The sequence below is a fragment of the Macaca nemestrina genome, chromosome 3 (assembly GCF_043159975.1).
Source record: "Macaca nemestrina isolate mMacNem1 chromosome 3, mMacNem.hap1, whole genome shotgun sequence".
NCBI lineage: Eukaryota > Metazoa > Chordata > Mammalia > Primates > Cercopithecidae > Macaca > Macaca nemestrina.
The window spans coordinates 161,898,408-161,923,203 of record NC_092127.1 but is presented as its reverse complement, the minus strand read 5'-3'; positions in this window follow the sequence as shown (position 1 = coordinate 161,923,203).

Below are 24,796 nucleotides of genomic sequence, written 5' to 3'. Positions count from 1 at the left end.
GTGCTGCACCCATCAACTCGTCATTTACATCAGGTATAACTCCCAATGCAATCCCTCCCCCCTCCCCCCTCCCCATGATAGGCCCCGGTGTGTGATGTTCCCCTTCCTGAGTCCGAGTGATCTCATTGTTCAGTTCCCACCTATGAGTGAGAACATGCGGTGTTTGGTTTTCTGTTCTTGTGATAGTTTACTAAGAATGATGGATTCCAGCTGCATCCAAGTCCCTACAAAGGACTCAAACTCATCCTTTTTTATGGCTGCATAGTATTCCATGGTGTATATGTGCCACATTTTTTTAATCCAATCTGTCACTGATGGACATTTGGGTTGATTCCAAGTCTTTGCTATTGTGAATAGTGCCGCAATAAACATACGTGTGCATGTGTCTTTATAGCAGCATAATTTATAATCCTTTGGGTATATACCCAGTAATGGGATGGCTGGGTCATATGGTACATCTAGTTCTAGATCCTTGAGGAATTGCCATACTGTTTTCCATAATGGTTGAACTAGTTTACAATCCCACCAACAGTGTAAAAGTGTTCCTATTTCTCCACATCCTCTCCAGCACCTGTTGTTTCCTGACTTTTTAATGATTGCCATTCTAACTGATGTGAGATGGTATCTCATTGTGGTTTTGATTTGCATTTCTCTGATGGCCAGTGATGATGAGCATTTTTTCATATGTCTGTTGGCTGTATGAATGTCTTCTTTTGAGAAATGTCTGTTCATATCCTTTGCCCACTTTTTGATGGGGTTGTTTGTTTTTTTCTTGTAAATTTGTTTGAGTTCTTTGTAGGTTCTGGATATTAGCCCTTTGTCAGATGAGTAGATTGCAAAAATTTCCTCCCATTCTGTAGGTTGCCTGTTCACTCTGATGGTAGTTTCTTTTGCTGTGCAGAAGCTCTTTAGTTTAATGAGATCCCATTTGTCAATTTTGGCTTTTGCTGCCATTGCTTTTGGTGTTTTAGACATGAAGTCTTTGCCCATGCCTATGTCCTGAATGGTACTACCTAGGTTTTCCTCTAGGATTTTTATGGTATTAGGTCTAACATTTAAGTCTCTAATCCATCTTGAATTAATTTTCGTATAAGGAGTAAGGAAAGGATCCAGTTTCAGCTTTCTACTTATGGCTAGCCAATTTTCCCAGCACCATTTATTAAATAGGGAATCCTTTCCCCATTTCTTGTTTCTCTCAGGTTTGTCAAAGATCAAATGGCTGTAGATGTGTGGTATTATTTCTGAGGACTCTGTTCTGTTCCATTGGTCTATATCTCTGTTTTGGTACCAGTACCATGCTGTTTTGGTTACTGTAGCCCTGTAGTATAGTTTGAAGTCAGGTAGCGTGATGCCTCCAGCTTTGTTCTTTTGACTTAGGATTGTCTTGGAGATGCGGGCTCTTTTTTGGTTCCATATGAACTTTAAAGCAGTTTTTTCCAATTCTGTGAAGAAACTCATTGGTAGCTTGATGGGGATGGCATTGAATCTATAAATTACCTTGGGCAGTATGGCCATTTTCACGATATTGATTCTTCCTATCCATGAGCATGGTATGTTCTTCCGTTTGTTTGTGTCCTCTTTTATTTCACTGAGCAGTGGTTTGTAGTTCTCCTTGAAGAGGTCCTTTACAACCATATATTATTATTTAATAAGCGTATATGAAGCACCAGATGTCTTACTAAAGATTGATTTGATTTGACCCACGTAATCCTTAAAGTGCCTATAGGAATTCATACTGTTACAATCTCTATTTCACTATTCACCATTGCTAAAACTAGGTAGCTTGCCTTAGATTATAAGATCTTGTCATAGGTCAAATCAGGTTTGTGAGCCAGGCACGATGGCTCATCCCTGTAATCCCAGCACTTTAGGAGTCTGAAGTGGGAGGATCACCTGAGGTCAGAAGTTCTAGATCAGCCTGGCCAACGTGGCGAAACCCTGTCTCTACTAAAACATACAAAAACTAGCCAGGCGTGGTGGCAGGAGCTTAAAATCCCTGCTACTTGGGAGGCTGAGGCAGGGAGAATAGCTGGAAACCAGGAGGCAGAAGCTGCAGTGAGCCAAGATCGCGCCATTGTACTGCAGCCTGGGCAACAAAGCACGACAAAATCTTAAAAAAAAAAAAAAATTAGGTTTGCACCAAGAACTACCTACTGCAAAGACCAAGCTTTAGTTGGGAATATGCAAGATAAATTTTTCAGTGTTTTACAGGCTTTTTTTTCGTTCATTTACATTTTTTTTTAACTTTTATGTTTGGGGTACAAGTGCAGGTTTGTTATATAGGTAAACATGCCATGGGAGTTGGTTGTACAGATTATTTCATCACTCAGGTATTAAGCCAAGTACCCATGAGTTATCTTTTCCTGATTCTCTCCCTCCTCCCACCCTCTAAACTACAAAAACCCCGGCCCGGTGTGTGTGTTGTTCCCCTCTGTGTCCATGTGTTGTCATCATTTAGCTCCCACTTATAAGTGAGAACATTAATATTTGGTTTTCTATTCCTGTGTTCATTTGCTAAGGATAATGGCCTCCAGCTCCATGCATGCATCCATGTCCCTGCAAAGGACATGATCTTGTTCTTTTTAATGACTGCATAGTAATCCATGATTTATATGTATCATGTTTTCTTTATTCCATCTATCAGCATCACTGATCATTAGAGAAATGCAAATCAAAACCACAGTGAGATACCATCTAACACCAGTCAGAATGGTTGCTATTAAAAGTCAAAAAATAACAGATGCTGGTGAGGTCGTGGAGGAAAAGAAATGCTTATACACTTTTGGTGGGAGTGAAAATTAGTTCAGTCATTGTGGAAGACAGTGTGGTGATCCCTCAAAGACCTACAGACAAAAACACCATTCAACCCAGCAATCCCATTATTGGGTGTGTATCCAAAGGATGATAAATCATTCTCTTATAAACACACATGCATGTGTATGTTCATTGTAGCGCTATTCACAATAGTTTTACAGGCTTTCAAAGGGCATTTGGTTGTGAACAAATGCTATGAGATACATATGATAGCCATTATTATGTCCACATTTAAAAATTAGAGAATAGTAGAAAAATAAAGTGAGGGTGATTGGTTTCCTTACTTATTCAAAGTGATACAGCTGTTATTTTGAAAGAACCACATTTATCACCTAAATTTTATGACACTAAATCTAAAATTATCTGTACGAAACTACTGTATCTATACATGCAAAATTTTCCCTTCCTATGGCAGTATGATACATCATTTTACTTTTCTAGTCCCTTAAATCAACCTTTTCGAGGATCATATTTAACCAGTCAATATATTGTTACTTTATCATCAAAGCATCAAAGACCAGTCAAAATCCTTCATTTGTATTCTCAAGGCAAGGTGAACCTGTCATTAATATGGTTGTTTATACGCTCTACCTACTACTATCTACTACATTGATATCATTACACGATAGACATTATGATAGATATCATTACAGTAGAGATAGTAAATAAACGTTTGTAAAATAATGAGTAATTTATTTAATTCAAATACCTGTAAGAGAAGCTCAGAATTGCAGAAATCAATAAGGAAGAAAAAAATGAGTTTCTTTTTTTATAACTCCTTTGCATTCTAATAATATGTGTGAAAAAGTTATCTATCATTACAAAAGATCAAATAATTAGGAGGTACAAATTGTTAATTCCTTTTGCTTAGAAAAATTGTAAACCTCTTTTTCACAAATTTACTTCTGTGTCTATAATAATTGTGATGACATACCTGTTGTTTTTCTAATGCTAAATAATTCACAAAAGTATCTATAACTTCAACTAGGACAATTAACTACTCTAGATTAATTTATATTGATTAGAGTAGTACTATCTTTAATATGTAATATATCTGTAGTGGATAATGACTTAGCTCTGATTCTAGGCAATCTGTATTGCAGATTGAGGTATAATTTTATTGAGGTATAATTTTCATAGAATAAAATACACCCAGGTTAACTGTACATTTCATTTCATTCTGATCCATATAATACATTAATTTGAGTCAAGATATAGAATGTTTCTATAATCCTAAAATATTCCTTGTGCCACATTTAAAATCTGTTTTTCTCAACCACTGTGCCTGGGTAGCCACCAGTGTGCTTTCTTTACTATTGACTAGATTTACCTTTAAAAACTTGATAATACAAACAGTGCTACTATGAACATTTGAAGTACAAGACTTTGTGTTGACATGGGTTTTTAACTATCTTGGTAGGTTACACAGGAATGAAATTATGAAGTAATTTTCTTGGATAATTGCCTAGAAATAAGAAATTGTCTAACTATTTTCCAAAGAGTTTTTATTATTTTATGTTCCCACTGGCAAGATATGGAGAACTATTTGTTCCACACCACTGTTAACACTAGTCAACTTTTTAACCTTAGCTATAATAAAGAGTGTAAAATTATATTTCATTGTGGTTTTAAGTTATATTTCCTTAAAGACTTATAACATTGAGTTTATTTTAATGTGCTTTTCCTTGAAATCCACATATCTTTTACAGTGAAGTGTCTATTTAAAATTGTTGCCTTTTCTTGAGTTGCATTATTGTCTTCTAATTAATTATACATTCAATATACAGTCTTTTGTAAGTTTTTTTTACAAATATTTTTCCCAGCTTGTGGTGTGATATTTTATTTTCTAAACTATGCCTTCTTAGCTGGTAGTACATATTTTGTGAAATGTCTTTACTATTCAAATATTTTATCTCAATTTATTGGGTCATTTCTCATTTAACTATGAATATGTACAAGTTTTTCTTATATTTTCTGGATACCAATCATTGGTCAGATATATTGTAAATACATTATCCCAATTTGTAACTCACCTTTTCATTTTCTTAACAGTGTCTTTCATATAGTAAAGTTTCATGAATTTAATTTATTCCAATGTATTATTTTTTCCTTTAAGATTCATGCTTTTTCTGTCCTAGCTAAGAAATCATTTCCTACTCTAGGTTTATAAAGACTTTCTCCCATGTTACTTTCTATAAGTTTAGGCTTTTAATTTTTAAATTTATGTCAGTCACCCATGTTGAGATAATTATTATATATGGTATGAGATTAAAGTTGAAATTAATTTCTTTCTATAAAGATATTCACCTATTTCAAAATAGTGTGGGGACAAGACTTTTCTTTCCAAGTGGAACTGACCTGGCTCATTTGTTTCATATTAGTTTGTCTATTTCTATATTTTTGATTGATTTTTCATTGGTGAATATGTCTAAATGTTTACCAGATACAAGATAGTGTTGTCTTGAATAATACAGCATTACAGCAAGTTTTAAAATCTGGTCACATAAATCCTTCAATTTCTTCTTTTTAAAAAATCACATTGGCTACACTAGGTTATTTGCATTTTATATAAGTTTTGAAATCAACTTTTATATTTCTACAAAATGTCTCATGGAAATCTGAACATGATTTCATCAAATATCTTAACAAATTTGGTGAGAAAGGCAGTCTTAACAATATTGAGTCTTCCTCAGTTCACGAATGTGGTATATCTCTTCATTTATTTTGTTTTTTATTCATTTTAGTTTTTTATTTCCTCTTGGCAAATATCGCAAAGAGAGAATCTCTTGGTATTATGACAATCTTGATATTAAGGTAATCTCTTGGTATTATGTTGTTACTGTACATACCTTGCACACATTTTGTTAAATGTATCCAAATTTTAATGTATAATTGTTCATTGTGGATACACAGAAATACAATATTTGTATTTTGACTGTGCCTCCTAAATTCATTTGTTTTTACTGGCTTTTAAAATAATTTCCTAGGATATTTTAGGAATATATTACTAGACATATTTACTTTTTCCTTTTTAAATTTTAGTATATTTAATACTTTAATACTTTTAATTATATGTTTAATCACTATAATTAAATACTTTTAATTATACATTTAATAATTTTCTTACTTTATTTTGTAGACTGAAGCCTCCAATACATTGTAGAAGTAGAGAACAGAAGTAGAGAGAGTGGACCTTCTAACCTTGTTGTTGTATCTTAATTTTATTATAAAAATAATTAGGAAAAAGCATTCAATCTTCTACTACTAAAATATAATATTAGATTTAGGCTTTTTGTAGATACTCTTTATCAAATTAAGAAAATTACCATCCTATTTTCCTGAGATTTTTTTTTTAACAGCAAGAAATGTGAAAATTTGGGAAACAATATTTCTGTATATATTGAGATGATCACATGATTTCCTAGTCAATCTATTAATAGGGAAACATGCATTATTTGATTTTAACATGTTAACTCACTTTGATTTCCTGTAATAAACCCAAGTTAGTGATGATATATTATCCTTTTACATATTAGCTAGATTTCATTTACTAGCATTTTGTTAAGGATATTTTTGCATCTAGATTTATGAGGGAATATTGGCCAGTGGTCTTTTCTTTTGCTACTTTTTTTGATGTGTTTAAGATAACACGAAATGATGGCATTTTTAATTTTCTGAAAGAATTTGCATAATATAGATGTTTCTCCTTACCGGTTTGACTGAATTCACCAGTTAAGCTATATGGCCTTGGGTTTTCATTACGAGTAAAAAGAGTTGGAATTGTTTTAGTGTGATACTGCTAAATAAGTATTTTATTATTCTTAAGCCACTTTGGCTAATCCATTTCTTTCGAGGAAGTTGTCCATTTGTAATAAAGAGTCTGACACCATTTTTGCTGATAGCTTTTAATACTCAAAATTTTGCCTTCTGCACCATATCTGTGCAAACTGATGAGCAAGCCCAGGTGCTTTCTCCTTCCACACTGGCAGGAAATTTAAACCATACAGATCTCTGCCTATACACAGAAATCCTCAACCCAGGTGCAATACCTAACCACCATTAAAAACTCCAGGTCCTTCTCCCTTCTCTACTCTCTCAAATCATTTTTTCAACCTTCTTGAGAGCTGCCTCACTCTCCCCAGAAAGACTTATTCTGTATGTAGTGAGTCTTTTCACATCCTCTTTGTGTGTGTCTGTATGTGTGACATTATTAACTTCTATATGTGAAGCAAATTTGAATGGTGGTTCATTTTGCTTCTGCTGAAAGAATATAATACTATCTCTTTCGTTTCATTATTGATACTATTTTCTTACTATCCTTATAATGTTTTATAATGTTGTAATGCTAATCCTCAGTCTTCCTTTTCTAATACTGGTAATACGTGTTTCTCTCTTTCCTTTCAAATACTCAGTGTACTTAAAATATGTGTCAATTTTATAGATTTTTGTTCAAAACACAGCTTTGACCTTGTTTTCTGTTTCATTGATTCCACTATTATCAGTATTATTTCTTTTTTAAATTTGAGGTTTAAATTTCACTTTCTTTTATGACTTATTAAGGTGAGCACATATGTCATGGACATAATAAATTTATATTTTAATTTGAAAGCATTTCAATAATAACAGTAATTTATGAAATTTAAAGCTACAAATTTATCCTAAAAGTGCTTCAGCAATATCCCCCAAATTTGAATAGTCTATGTTTGCATTTTCATTCAGTTTCAAAATATTTTCTAATTTTCCTTTGATTTTGTATTTCAAAAGTAATGTGATAGTGGTGGTGGTGATGGTTTAATTATGTATTTCCAAATGTTTAGAATTTGTCCAGTTATTTTTAAATTAAGTGCTATTAAACAGATACATCCTCTTTATGATTTTAAAAAAATGTTTTGAATTTTTTGACACATATTGTATGTCTCCTCCTATGCTCTAGTCTGTTGAATGTTGTTGAATGCCTCATTAATACTTGGAAAAATGTTAGCTTTTGTCCAGTGGAGTATTATATAAATGTCAATTAAGTTATGTTGGTTAATAATTTTTTAAATTCCTTTACATTTATTTACTTATTCAACATATCCACTCTTAATTCTTTTCTATATATCTCCTTTTCTACCCGCTATCATTTTTCTTTTGCCTGACTCCTTACTTCTTAAACATATATTGTATTTTATCTTTAACTTTTATTTAACATTCACCTTATTGCAGATCTGTTGGTGACAAATTCTTTGCTTTTGTTTGTTGAAAAATACTTAGTTTCCTTTTATTTTATTTATTTATTTATTTTTTATTATACTTTAAGTTCTAGGGTACATGTGCACAACGGGCAGGTTTATTACATATGTATACTTGTGCCATATTGGTGTGCTGCACCTATCAACTAGTTTCCTTTTTTTAATGTATATTTTAACTGAATATAATATTCTAAGATGATAGATTTTTTGTTTTTATTGGTTTGTTTGTTTGTTTCCTCATTCTAAGTTATTTTATTGTTTCTGTCTTGCGTACTCTGGAGTAACCCCTATAATTGTCCCTCTGTACAAACTATATGCATATATCCATTTAATCACATCAAGTACAGGTACTAAGATTTACTAGCATAGTTGAAGATCAATCTTTACTTCAGGTACAATTAACCCTTATTGCTAAATTAGAGCACCTGTGGAGTCACTACTGAATACATCTGGGAATCATTCGGCCTCTGTACCCTCATCAGCACATCTAGCTGCCTTGTGTGAGATCTGGGAATTGTTCAGCTCATAACATCCTGACGGGTTGGGCTTTGTCTTATGGAGTTTCATTCTATTTATTCAAGGCTTTGTACTCAGTAGAGACTCGCGGAAATCCTCAGGAAGAGTTTTGGAGCTATTTTCTGCATAGCTCCTCCATTTGGGAACTCTGGGTTCTAATATAACCCAAATGGGTTCTAATATAACACCACCAAAGTTTCCTCAGTCTGCAACTCATTACAAACATCCAGCTTTTTATATCCTTACCATGCACCCACATAGGGGTAAATAGATAAGAAGCATGTAAATACATTATATATCTTGCCTAAAATTATTTAGAATTGAAGACATTTGCCTCAATGAAGTTGATCCTATTTTACTTAAATCCAGAGTTGTAGTGGCCATCATTAATCATCCTATATTCACAAGGTATGAAAATTTGCTCCACGGTCAAGGTAGAGAGAAGTAATAGCCCATCCCAAACGTATTGAGAAGGATGAAAACTTTTTAAAAGCCACTGATATATTTAACACTAATTGACGTTTTTAACTGTGTAAGTGAAGAGGTAAAGAACTACATTGACCATAAAATAACCTAAATATTCTTATTTCTAGCAGTTTTCATAAATTGTGGGGAATTGTTATTGAGGAACAAATCACTTGTGGAAAATAATAGAAATGATAATAACATTATGTTGACAAAGTTGAAAATGTGTGACTTGTTAGGTACGATAAGCACAAATCATTTTAAACTTTTACATTGATTCCTATTAACAAAATGATAAGAATAAAAGCAAACAAAAATCATCATATAAAAACTCTCTTCACAATAAAGTTTTTCAACCAAGAAAGCAAGTTGTACCAATTTCTAATGATTTACTATGACAAGATTAATAAAATGGCAAAACACTGAAGCTTCTGTTCTCAGTGATGAGTAGATTAGGGGCAGCCATTAATCTAAAATTCAGGTAATTATTGTCTGCTGTAAAGCTCCAATTCACTAACAAGTTGGGGGACATCATTGCCTAACGTTTGTCAGAACCACCGTTACAACTTTTGGGGCCAAGAAACTATGATTATCTCCTAGAAAAAAGTTTTAAAGGTAAAACAACAACAATCATGAAGACTTAGAGTTTTCACACAACACATTAGAAATTTGAGTTTTTTGCAGGATATACCTGCGTAAAACTCAGGAGTGTCATGAAGAGGAGTATTCCTGGTTTTTAGCATACAACAGTAAGACTTGATTCTTTACTGAAATGATGAGGGGGTTCCAGATGTGGAGTACAGACCTGGTCCAAACTTTGGTGAACTAAGTTGGAGATATGGATTTAGTTCCAAATATAATTTATCAGAAGATATTAGCAAAGGGGGGGAACACGAAATTAAGAATTTCTTGCATTATATAATCTCATACATTTTATTACTCTTATTCTGCATAACATTTATGGATACAATTTGACAAAAAACATTACCTATTTTTTCTGGAGTCCTTAATCTACTAAGTATACAGTGTTATATCTTCCCTAAACCCTTACGCTTTGCCATATTAGAGGATAAAAATCTCATTCTCTTCCTGGTTTTGATTACATTATAACTATTGTTTAAAGCCAAAAGAAGGCATGGGGCATGTTATTTTTCTTAAAAGATTGCTCTGATTGGAGTGAAGGCAGCTATTGAGGTGGGAGAAAGTATGTTAAGATGTGTACCAATGTGGGTAAATATTGCTCATCTCCTTGCATCTATACAGTAGTCTTTTTATACACTTAAGTTTCTTGTAAATTTGGAGTTTTGATCATCTATTGAGATGAGGAAAAAAAGTGTTAGATGTTTAGTAGGTAAAGTGTGAGAAAGATGCTATGGAAAACAGAAATTAAAGTAAATGGAAGATATAGTAAGACTGTCCAACATTTTTGAGGGTCTATTGAAGTTAATAATCATTAATTTAGAGTAGTATTAATCTGGCTCGTGTGTTACTTTCCCTAGGCACTTTCTCATCTTGTCTGGCAAATTGCTCAAGGTGACATAGCACATGTATATTAAATACAGAGTCAGATTGACTTCTTTTAATTCTTTTCTCATGTGTTTAATCATGCTGCACTAGAATATTTATGTGTAAACGTACTTAGAAGCTACAGACCAAAGACATATACCTATAGTGAATAGTATTATAAAAGTATGAGTATATATGTGTCTTATATTAATTGATTTTTTAAAATTAGATGCATTTAAAAACCATTACTATTCATCAATTTTCCTTCAGTATACTTTTTAAATATACATACATACTAAAAATGCTTAATATAAAAACAAATATTTTCTATTTCTTGTTACCTTTAAAGTTTAATTTTTGGTATTTAAAATATGGAAGAATTATGAGGACACTTGAAGTTTTCGCAATAAAAACAATACTCACAAATGCTTATTATTGAAAAGGAGGTAGTAGGTTCAAAAAAAAAAATGCAACTGAAGATCAATCAGCATCACCTTAGAGGTTTGTTGGAGATAGGGTTTGAGGATTACCTTCCCTTTCTTTTAACTTTTACCCTTGTGTGGCAAGTAAAAGGAATCTATCTCCTAGATGCCATTATAAATGGCCACTAATTTATTAGTGAGCAATATTTACCCACATTGGTACACATCTTAACATCCTTTCTCCCACCTCAATAGCTGCCTTCACTCCAATCAGAGCAATCTTTTAAGAAAAATAACATGCCCCATGCCTTCTTTTGGCTTTAAACAATAGTTATAATTTAATAAAAAATAGGAAGAGAATGAGATTTTTATCCTTAATTTAGTTTATCAAAACTGAATTAAGATAAACCATAAATTACTTAAGACGTTAAGAAATTGTGAATTATAAATAATGCAATAATTAAATGTAAAGCTGTAATTAAGTATCTACTCCCTTAAATATAAAATTTATTATTAAAAAGAGTACTAAGCAAATTTTCATAACTGACTCTTAGACTGGAGAATAGGTTGATAAAAAAGCAAGGACCAATGATAATTCCCAAAAGTAGGGAGGGGCTTTAGTTAACAGAAAAACAAAAAGTATCTATCAATTATAACTCTATAATAAAAAGGTAAATTGCTTTGTGGAATACACAATTCCAGTTCACTGGAAATATTCATGCAGAAAACAGGGAAATTGACTAGAAACTTAAAAACCCACCTTAGGTGGGAAATGAGAATGAAAAATCAGCACTAAGACTTCATGCCTTTGTTCATCAACTTTTTCAATGATGAGTGGTGAATCTGGGGTACTTATATTTGTTTTAGGTCTAGAAAAAAACTTTAAAGGGAAAAGACTCATAGTTAGAAAGCTAATAAAAATGTTAATTGTTACTAAATTATTAAGTTATTAAAAATAATCGTTTCCCTTTATTTTAAAATCTGAATTATGATTGCAGCTTTATGAAAATCAGTCATATTATTGATGGTTTGAACTTCCAATTATAATTGGCTCAGAAGACAGCTAATGGCTCACATCAGATGAATTTGTAGAGCAAATTAAATATAATACTTAATGGAGCATAGAGGCTGTTAGTGTTATTACCTATAAACACTTGCAGAATATAAAAAGGAGAATTAGTATGTGTTGCTCCAAGCTCTCAAGTGGCATATAGCAAGGTCAAACGGAAAGGATGAAAAAATATTAGAATGCTGTGAACAGATGGCAATAGCCTTGAATTTTAAACGGAAGCAACCCTTACAAAGAAGGAAATATAATTCTATGTCGGATTAGGAGATTAAAAGAAAGAATATATCCACAGATTACTATAAATAATTATTCAGGCAATAAGAAAGAAAAAATAGTGTTATGCCTTTAATTTTATTTTTGGAAATTTTAAAGCTTCTAATAATTAAAGATGGTAAAATGGGTAGTATACATAAGAACATAAACTTTTAATTCAGATTAAACTAAATTGCATGCTTGTCCTAGTACTTATTATCTACATAATGCTGGACAATTGAAGACATCTCTGTAGACCACTTTTATACAGTGATGATAACTTTTATAAAATAAAGATAATGTGTTTAAACAAGAGACCATAAAGACATTTTGGAAGTCATCTCATCCATAAATTACAAATTTCAGTGCTATCGGAAACTCTAAATAATTGATAATGAGGGACCAAAACATTGTATGGAAATTCTGAGTCACTATTATGATTTAGCAGTGAAAAGTACTATTATCAATGAACAATGTCTGCCCTGAACCCAGGATGGGCAGATTCAGGTGCCATGTATTAATCAATCTCAATTAATAAGAACCTATCTCTTAAAACTTCTTATCTCCAATCTTACAAAAGAAAAAACAAAAGGAAACTTAAATCATATCTCTAGTAAGAAGGCATATGGAACTGGCTGCCAGTTTTTCCATTATTATCATAGTTTATTTCATTTTGTTGCTATTTGGATTAAAATAATATTTTAATATATATTTTATAGAATCATATAAACAAACCAATATATTATTGATTTGAATTGAGAGAGAATATTTTACTTTGTATTATGCTAAGGTAAAAAGAGAAATAAATATAACTGCTGGGGGTTGAAAGTGTAAGTTTAGTACTGTTATATTTAGTAATAATGGCAACAAGGCACTGTGATTATAGAGAACACTTAAAAATCAAGTAGAGATAGGACATATTTAAGTGACTTGAACTTGTTCTGTTTCATCTTTGATAAATCTCTGCTATTTGCCATGAGGTATCCAGAAATAACTTCAAAGTTGGTGAAGTCACATTACTTCAGCCCACTAGAACATATAATTTGTGTGACTCCTTTGAGTTTACCTTGTATTCCAACAAATTCAAATTCATATATTGTGTTTGGCAGAAACAACATAAGTAAAAGGACCTCGGTTATTTCACCTATTCCTAGAATTGGTCTATGATGAAACCCTTCTCCTCTTGCTTTATTGACTGGCATACTACCTTCTTAAAATCTAGTAGACACCACACCTCCTCATGGACCAAGTGGCTGATATTTAAAGAGCTAAGTGGCAAGGTCTTCCAGCATGCCCTAAATGACAACCCCTTTTTCCCTTCTCTTGTTCCACAACATTTCCTCTGTTCTTAAACAAACATGTATTTTTTTGGTTATCCCAACATTTTCTCTGGATCTCCTACTGTGTATATTCATGGATGCATAAGAAACTCTTATGCTGAACAAACTTTTAAAGTGGTGATATCTGGGAGCAAGTTTGAAAAATAATATTTTCTAAAATTTGTACTTAGTTGATCAACTTGATTAATCATAAAATTTTATTGTAAAATAGTATCTTTACTTTGAAAACACTGATCTTTTTTGTAAGGTTTCTCTTTGTACTTTAAATTTTTCCATAAATTTGCCTAGTCATTTAGAGAATTATTAATGAAACACCATCATAATGAATAGTATTTAAGACAATATTAATGAGTCTAAGCATAAATATTATAAAATAATTACTTATTTGAGCCTAATAACATATTTAAGTATTTATATTCTGACTTCAACATAATTTTGGTATTTCATTTTTATTTCTATATTGGCTTCTCAGTTTTACATTTAGGCAGTCACTTTTAGATTTTGCTGTTAAGATCATAATATGCATCTTTAATTTATTACGATACATTTAATGTTACCACTTGATATGGTTTGGCTGTGTCCCCACCCAAATCTTGGCTTAAATTGCAACTCCTACAATTCCCATGTTTCCTGGGAGGAACCCAGTGGGAGGTTATTGAATTATGGGGGCGGATCTTTCCTGCACTGTTCTTGTGAGAATGAATGAATCTCATGAGATCCTATGGTTTTAAAAACAGGAGTTTCCCTGCACAAGTTCTCTCTTTTCCTGCTGCCATCCATGTAAGGTGTGACTTCTTGCCTTCCACTATGATTATGAGAACTCTCCAGCCATGTGGAACTGTAAGTCCATTAAACCTCTTTTACTTCTCAGTCTTGGGTATGTCTTTAACAGCAGCGTAAAAATGGGCTAATACAATGTTAGGAATCTGCAAAAACATAGTTTCAATATGCCCTGTTAATAGTGCAATTGCTGTCAAACACATTACATCCACATATATTACAAACTGCCTAATACAGCTAGTATAATTGTTTCCTAAAGCTATACTATATCTTAAAAATATACAGGAAAAAATTCTGTGCTATACATATCTCTTTATATTTACCATTTCTAGTGTCTTTTTATTTCTTTTTCTAAATCTGTTTTTATCTAGTCATTTCCTTTTAGTCCAAATCACTTCATTTAGCATTTCTTGTGTGAATATTTGATGGCAAATAATTATCTAAATTTTTCTTTCTAGGAAAGGCTGTCATTTTGCCTTAGTCTCCAAAGGAAATTTTTGTAGAGTGTAGAATTTTTTCAATGACAAAATTGTCTCTATTTGATTATGTTAAACTTGTTATTCTATTGTTTTCCATAACCCATGTTTTCTTATGAGAAATTGGTCCATATCCTTATGGCCTTTATGTAATGTGTCTTTTTTCTGTAGTGGCTTTTAAATTTTCTTCTTTAATCTTTAGTTTTCTGCAACTTTACTTTGATGTGCCCAGGTGTGATTTTTCTTTCATTTTTGTTGTTTTTGCTGCTGTTGTTGTTGTTTGTTTGTTTGTTTGAGACAGTTTCGGTCTTGTTTCCAGGCTGGAGGTCAATGGCATGATCTCAGCTTACCACAACCTCTACCTCCTGGGTTCAAGCAATTCTCCTGTCTTAGCCTCCAGAGTAACTGGGATTACAGGCATGTGCCAGCATACCCGCCTAATTTTGTATTTTTAGTAGAGATGGGATTTCTCCATGTTGGTCAGGCTGGTCTCAAACTCCTGACCTCAGGTGATATACCTGCCTCAGTCTCCCAAAGAGCTGGAATTACAGGCAAGAGCCATCACGCCTGGCCTGCTTGTATTCTTATAATTGTTTTCTGAAAATCTTGTAACATGTTGTTGTCATTGAATAATTTATATGTGGGAAGCTTTTTCTTTTTTTTTTTTTTTTTTTAGGTTTAGAGCTTTCTTGTTTACTGAATATGAAAGAAAAAATAATAATCTTACTTTACTCCCTGCCATTCATCCCCTTCCCCCTGAGGTATTCAGCATTATTTACCTGCTAAATATATTTTCTAACCTTTATTTATGCTCATACATGCACACAAACACAAACATATGTCGGTTTTATAAAATTTACTATTATATCATACTTACTGCTCTGCACTTGGCTCTCATCATTTAATAAAACATTATGACTATTCCTTCAGGTAAATTGTTAAAATATAGAAAATGTCAACGTCTCTTTGTTTAATGGTGTCATGCTATTCTATCCTAAGTACATAGTACAATTATTTCAACAGTTCCTTCATGAGAATTCAAGTGGTTTCCAGCTTGTTACCACTTTGCTTAATTATAATTGAAAGTATGATAATAGTTGTAATTTACAAAACCACTCTATCCAATATCCAGAAGATGGGGAAACGAATAAGTTATATGTAGGAAAATTCAGCTACATATAACTTATTTGCTCAGTGGAGTTAAAGATTTGGAAAAATCACTTGGAAGGAAATAATACCTAGATTAAGACATGATAGATGGGTAGGAATTACCTGAAACAACAATAACAAAAAGGCATGAAGAAGCTTCCAGATAGACACTGTGTATGCCAAAGGCAGGACACAGATACAGATGTGCATGGTAAAGTGCAAGGGGTTCATTATTGAAAATTTGAAATGAAATATGGGAATGGCAGAAGATGACACCAGACTGATGCTTATGGCCAGACCCTAAGCAGTCCTATCTGCAAATTTGTGCTATGGACATTTTTAGCTAATTTTCTCTACTTCAAATATATCAAAATAATACTTTTATTTAAACTTGTGTATTTTTATTCTGTTACTTAAAACATGTAATAATACTGTTATTTAAACTTGTGTATTTTAATTTTTTTCTTTTGTATGTGAAAGAAGCAGCATAATTAACTTTTATTTTCCCTCAGATTCCTAAATATAGTTTCATTTATAAAGCACAAAAGAATGTGGTTTAAATAATAATCATTTAATGTGAAATATGACTATCAATTACAGAAATTCATTAATTAAAATAACTATTTGCCAACAGTTTACTCACTTATTTTATTTTTAAGATATTTCCATTAAAACAGTCTCATTAAATTTTACATGTTAATCAGAATGTTTACCATTTAATTTTGCCTAACATTGCTCTGGATTTAGGTTTTGGACTCTTTCTTCATTATAATTTTGAAGCAATTAACTCACTAGGAAAAAAAGTAATTTGCAGGTTTGTATAATTGCAGAGATGTTGGTCGGCTACAGTAGAAAGAATGGCAGGATGCTGAGATTTTCCTTCAAAAGGAAAATAGAGATAAGAATATCTACACATTAAATTCTTCTTTGGTTGATAATTCTTATAAATCTATTTTTAAAATTATATACAGTAAATTCAGCTTAATAAAAGTGTGGTGTGGAAAATTGTTTCTGAGCTTCTGAAATTAGCCTAAGCATGTTAGGAAACTAATTAGTAGATGGGAAAAATTGTAATTATGAAAGACAAAATATGCCATTGCAAATGGTTTCTTATTCCTTACTCTTACATAAAGACAGAAAATCAAAATAAATTATTCTCAATTCAGCTTTACCAAGTTCTAAGAACTTAAATATGAGACATCTTTTCTTTGTTGAAATGGTTTTAAATAAGTTCAACTGTGAACATCATTAGAAAGTTAACTATAAACCTCAATCTTGTATAAATATTTAATGATTTCTAATTTGATTGTACTACAAGTTTGTCCTAATACAGAGGACATACATTACATATATATGTTTATATTAGAGAGAGGCTTAATTAAATGGATTTAATATTAATTGAAATTATCTGCTCATGTAAAAGTAAACCATTCTTTATTGGATCTGTTATTTTATTTATTCTACATCTAGTATCTACTCTTCCAAGTCATGATCTATTGACTTTATTAGTCTGTAAACATAAAAACATGTTCTGTTGACAAAATTACATTATTCAATGTCATTATTGTTTCATCTAATATTGTTTTAAATGTACTAGGTGAATTGCCCAACCTTATATTTCCTAGTTATTAAGATCTTCACATTGCTTTCCATCATTGACTTCTTAAGGAATTTTCCTCATGGCCTAACTTTATCTCATATTTTTAATAAAGTGGCTGTTATGTGACCTTATTCATCCTTGAATATGCAGTACAATGGCAAACCAGGATTGCCACTGGGAGGCTATGACTGGCATCTTCAAAAGGAAGGTAGGATTACCAATACGGAAATTGAGAAGTTTCAGAATTCAGGTTCACCCTGGATAAGCTTTGATGCTTATCTGAAGCTTTTTCAAACCTTCTGAATCGGTAAAATTGAGCTGCAAATGTCAGAAAGCAGACTTTCTCAAGAGATTTACTATACTTTAACTTCTGTTCCAAACCAGAAATACCAAGAGGACAGTTTCTTTTGCAATGTCATTGTGACTCTTTTTCAAGTGTTAAATTAAAAGGTGAGAATAAAAAGGCAAGTTGGTGAGGGCAAAATATAGAATCCACATTCATTTAAATATTTATTTAGTTTAAATGATGGAGATAACAGAAATTGAAAAAAATACATATTCTTATTGAATTTGTTAAAACTAAAATGTATCTGTGTTCTGTTTTCTCATTCAGTGAGCAAATTAAATTAATAAAGTTTATGTCATTCATGTGTTTTCAATATGAACAAAATACTCAGTCTATAAAATTGTGTATCTCCCCAAGAAAACATTTGCTAAGGTGAATATTGGGCAAGCCTAGAAAGGCATTTAATACCTTAGCACCTTCAAGCCTCATGCTGAGAAGCAATGACCAATGTTATATTTGTATAATCTTGGTCATAAATCTATATAAACTAAGTTTACATTTTTACATATATTTATTTCAAATATTGTTAATTAAGGGGAATGAAGCTTGATAGTAATACATAAAACAGTTAAACACGTAAGTTTGTCTATACTGCCTGTATTGAAATCTCAAGTTTTCTTCTTATTTGCTGCCTGATTTTGGCGTACAACATAGGAAGGCCTCTGGTTCCTAATATGCAAATGTGGATGATAACAAGTTAATTAGTATTGATGTTCAGATGTTAACTTCTTTGCAGTTTCGAATATAAAATTGGTATTAATATCATTATTATTATGACTTTTCTCACACCCTATGTTTGATGAATTATAGTGGTGAGGTGGGTAATTTTTTTAACTTCTTGTTTTCAGAATATTATATTTCCACACTCTGCAAAATTTCTGTATTTGGGAGTCACGTCATCTGTCCAAATATCCTACACTTTCCCACATTTTTGTCATTTACCAACTTTCCAACTATTCCCTATTCATTCATCAAGGACATTAACTTAAGTTCCATTTTATACACACCTTCCTATACATATTCAGTGAGATGTGCCAACAACAGGAAGTCTCCTAATTTTGCAATCATTAATTTCTAAAGCCAACACTCACTCAGTCTCTCTAGCTCTCTTACTCCATCATTTTTCCTTGACAACTTACAATCTTTATTTTATTTTATTTTTGGTTACAGGGCTGACTTTATTGTAGGTCTAGGGAAAAGATGGGTTAAAATTACAGCGAAACAAACCTCTTCCATTTGAGTTTAGACTTCCCAATTCTAAAAATAACTACCTGCCTTTTCTTCTAACTTGGGCTTGAGCCATGTTGCTCTACCTCCTTTCTTCTCTTCACTTGCTCTTTCTTTGTTCTCTGCAATTCCTCTTAGCCCTAGTATTTCTGCTGCAGAACAGTGTAGCTATCTGCTCAATTCCACTGCCCCCTGCCACCATCCCCAATAAGCCTATCAAAACATTTCCTTTAGCAAAGATATACAATGTAGGAATTTTCAGAAAAGGTTTTTAAGGCATGTAAAATTTAATTTTAGACCATTCCATCTGATTCACCTTCTGCAGCAGTTCTCCACTACTTGGAATATTTAGTGCTTATGGAAATAACACCCAGGCATCTGAAATAGTCTACAACCCTCTATGCTCTTAATAATATCTATGAGCTCCATCAGTCTTTCTTTCACAAATACAACTTTAAACTTGAATTTCTTTATAAATTCAATAAACCCCTGTTGACTATTTACTCTGGAGCAAACACTGTCCTATCAATCAGGGATGCAGTATTTAGCATATGTTACACGGTGCCTTCTCTCTTAGATCTGATTTCCTGTTGTGGGAGACCTGATATTAACAATCACACAATTAATGTACTTACACACTGTATGCATGTTATGGATTAAAGTTAATCGAAGTAAGAAAGAATAAAATTAAAACATCTATTTTAAAAGGTATACTAGTGATCTCTGGAGATTCGACACAAACAGTCTTTAAGGATGAGAAGAATGAATAACAAATATGAGAATCAAAAATAACACTCATCCATAAAAAGAATGAAATCATGTCCTTTGCAGCAAAATGGATGGAAATGAGGGCCATTATCCTAAGTGAAATAGCTCAGAAATAGAAAGTCAAATATTGTATTTTCTGCCTTATAAGTGGGATCTAAACAATGGGTACACATGGACATGGAATAGGCATTGGAGATTCAAAAAGGTGGGAGGGTGAGAGGGAGGTGAAGGATGAGAAGTTATTTATTGGGTATAATAGACACTGTTCATGTGATGGCTACATTAGATGACCAAACTTTACCACTACACAATATATCCATGTAAGAGATCTGAACCTGTACTCCCTAAGTCTACAAAAGTTTATATATATACACAGAGAGACAGAATGAGACATATCAGAGACATATCTGGTGGCAGAAGCAGCATGCAGCAAGACCCTAACATGGAAAGGAATTTGTGATAAAGGAAGGGGTTAGCTCCAAGGAAGACCAGGGCCATATCATGTAAGCCATTTTTGAGCACTACAGGCATAATCCCACCAGAATTAGAATAAGAGCTGGGAAGAAAAATCTATTGAGTCACAGAATCAAAATATTTCTTAAAAAGATTATCGACTGCCATGCAGGTGGACAGAGGCTGGGATAAAAACAAGCAAAGAAGTCAGAAAGCTATGTCTGTATTTCAGGTGATAGAAAAAATAAAATATCTGCCTAGTTAGAGTTAGTGATATAATTTGCAGACAGATCTGAATTGGATGTGAGGTTGAGGGAGTCAGAATCAAGGATGACTTCCAGGTTTGTTCCATGAGCAAATTGATGAGTACTGTTAGCATTTACTAAGAGGAAAAAGACTGGAGGAGAAGCACATTATGACTGGGGAATATCATGAATTCATCGACTGTTACCTCTGTTTCTGCCTCTTTCCTTAGCATCTTCAATCCCATGACGTAGACAATGTTTGAGGATTCACATATCTGTCCTTGCATTTCAGGCATCTATTTGCTATCTCGCTTTGGTTGTTATCTCAATGGTTAGACATGATGTGCATATCCAGACTCATCCATTATAGACTTAACTTTACACACACATGCACACATATAAAACACACTTAGATATCTATAACTATACATATACGTATATATGCACTGTGAGTGTATACACACACACACACACACACAGACATACACACATTCAACTGACCCTTGAACAAGACAATTTGAACTGTGCTGGTCCACTTACATGTGAATTCTTTTTAACCAAAAGTGGATTGCAAATACAGTACTTGTGGGATGGTGAATCTGGAGAACCGACTTTGCAAGTATGGCCGGATGTTGTCACGGAGGTCCTGGAACCAATTTCCTGCGTATACTGAGGAATGACTGCATACAGAACATATAAAATAGCAAATAGTGAAATTTATTCCAAAAACCACGATGCACTACATGGATACTATTTTACACTTGAAAAATGTAATATATTTTTCATGGTATTTTGGGATTCACTGTCATATAAATGATTCATTTATTCAAGATTCCAAAGCTACATAAAGTCAGATTTGGTATCAAAGTCTTGTTCTGACTACAAATTTGGCAAAAATAAGCAATCTATGTTTGTAATAAAAGTTCTTGTGTTACTGTTCTAACCTCATTCTAGCCATTAATTAATTAAGTAATTAATGTATTATTCAAGAAATATAGCTTATGGTTATATATGGCAGGTACTACAAAAGATACCAGAGATTTATAACTTGAAAAACACAGTCTGTGAGCCCAAAGAGCTTGTTATTTTTATTTCATGAGCCATGAAAAGCCATTTAACATTTCCAAGTCATAGTACTGTAAACTAAAAAATGGAGACAGTAAATAAGATCTGCTTTATATAAATTGAGTGCATTTATGTGTGTGTTTTTAAGTGTCTGTATGTGACAGAGAAAGAGAGAGAGTTTTGTTATGCAGGTGGGATATTTTGGCCATGATTTCCACATTTAGAATATCTGGGTTCTTATTTCAGCTCCAACACTGTCTGTAATGTTAGAAAACAAGCATCATAATAGCATACACTTCTATTGTGCTCACTGTCCTGCATTAAATATTTATATTTAATATAAATATTTAAATTTATATTTAATAAATGGGGGCTATTTCAGTAGCCCCATTACATCCCTGTGTGTTAGGTATTGTTGTATTTCCATTTTATGGCTAATGAAAATTAAACACAGACGGTTTCAGGGACTTGCCCAAATTTAAGAAGCTGGTACAAAAAAGAGCCAATTTTCAAACTCAAGCAGTTTGACTTTAGATTCTATACTCTTAACTACTGCAGTATGCACTACCTCTTAAAATTTCTGTATCTTTTTTCCCTTACCTGTAAAATATAAAATATTATAGTGCTTATTTCATAACGTTGTTGTTAAGACTTAGAAAAGGTTGGACTTAAGGTCAAACAAATATCAGAATAAATTATCAAAAAATATTACTTATTACACATTTTATACATTTTTAAATGGCTATACAGTCACTTTTACTAAAATTTTATTAATTTTTAGCAACTATAATTCTGAATCTCACTACACTTTTATTTCCCTTATTCATTTTTATTTTTGTTATACTTCCATAATTGTACCCATACCATCTAAAACTGACAGCCTCTCTTCTAATGAACTTTGCCAAGGGCAAATAAGCACAAGAAAAATGTACTATGACAGGGTGACATAGAGAAGAAGAACTGGGATGAGGTTTAGACACTGTATTAGTCCATTTCCACACTGCTGATGAAGACATACCTGAAACTAGGCAATTTACAAAAGAAAGAGCTTTAACTGTAGGACTCACAGTTCCACGTGGTTGGGGAGGCTTTACAATCATGGTGGGAGGCAAGGAGGAGCAAGTCACATCTTATGTGGATGGTGGCAGGCAAAGAGAGAGCTTGTGCAGAAAAACTCCCGTTTTAAAAACCATCAGATGTCGTGATATTTATTCCCTATGATGAGAACCACACAAGAAAGACTTGCTCCCATGATTCCATTACCTTCGACTGGGTCCCTCCCACAACATGTGGGAATTCAAGATGAGATTTAGATGGGTCACAGCCAAACCATAGCACACAGTAAAGTATGAGGAAACCATAGCACACAGTAAAGTATTTCATTTTTAGGGATGATGTAGATGGAGACATTATTTAAAATAAATATCTAAGTAGGAAAAGACTTGATCAACAAACTAACCTTGCAAGTAAAAGATCACTAACCATAGACTCATTATTGTGGTAAATAGGGGCTTGCAGATAAGCTCCAGTATTACCTATCAACTTTGTATTCTTCTTGGTTCCCAACTTCAGGATGTCTCTTCTCACCCAGAAGACCTCTTTCGATGCCCCCCCATGTAGGGTTATATTGAGAAATTGTCTTAATTCCCTAAAAACAATGAAATGGTCGTTCCCTCAATCTCCTTCAGTTCTTAACTCTCTAGTTCTTAAAACCAAAGTGACTGATATTTTTATCAAGATGTAACGCCAAGTGTAATGCCTAGATCAAACTTTTCCAACCTGCAGCCCACGGGCCACGTGAGGCCCAGGATGGCTTTGAATATGACCCAACACAAATTCATAAACTTTCTTAAAACATTAGGAAATATTTTTGCAACTTGTTTTTAGCTCATCAGCTATCATTAGTGTTAGTGTATTTTATGTGTGGCCCAAGAAAATCTTCTTCCAATGTGGCTGTGGGAAGTCAATAATTGAACACACCTGGTGTAGATAATAGCTATAATTTTAAAAAATGGGATTTTCACAAAGATGTCAGACTTATACACAACGTATTGGAATTTCTCTTAAAATTTTGATGACTTCTACTGAGATTTGTCCCTTCCCATTATCCTCAAAACATCAATCTGGCATTTTTATTTGTAGTTCACCTATTAGCTATAAACAAGGAAATTAGGAGAAAACATTAATAAAGCAATAGTTCAAGGTGCATGATACATTGATGAAATGTCAACAGGCAGCTTACACCTTTGGCATCTATGGGATAGAGTTAGTGTAAGGAAACACAGTCAGAAAACAGAGAAAATCATAGGGAATCAAAAAGGAGTAAATAGAATAAGAAATGCACCAAAATGATTCTGCTTGTCTTTTCTCTAAGGAAGGACATGACATTTAATCAAAGTTGTAAATTCAAATGTAAACAGGACAGGATTTATCAATCGACATGCTTATAATCTCAATCAACATCAGATATGTCAAATGCTTATCCTTCACTTACGAAAACCTAAAATATTATAGTCCATTTTCATACTTCTATAAAGAACTGCCCAAGACTCGGTAATTTGTTAAGGAAAGAGGTTTAATTGACTCACAGTTCAGCATACTTGGGGAGGCTTCAGGAAACTTGCAATCATGGCAGAAGGCAAAGGGGAAGCAAGACACCTTTTTCACAAGGCAGCAGGAAGGAGAAGTGCTGAGTGAAATGGAAGGAACCTCTTATAAAATTATCACATCTCGTGAGAACTCATTTACTATCACAAGAACAGCATGGGGAAAACTACCCCTATGATTCAATTACCTCCACCTGATCTCTGCCTAGACCCTGGGACATTATGAGGAGTATAATTCAAGATGAGATTTGGGTGGGGACACAAAGCCTAACCATATCATAGCTTCTTCCACTTTTCTCTTCTTTAATATTGGGTCATATGAAGACTTATATGTATGTAAATAATTATTATATTATATTTGTACCTTTTAAATAGTTTTAGTTAATTGAAAAAAGAAACTTCTCCTGAAGCTTAAGTTATAGTCACTATAATTGTATATGTATAAAATACGTTTTTTAAATGTTTT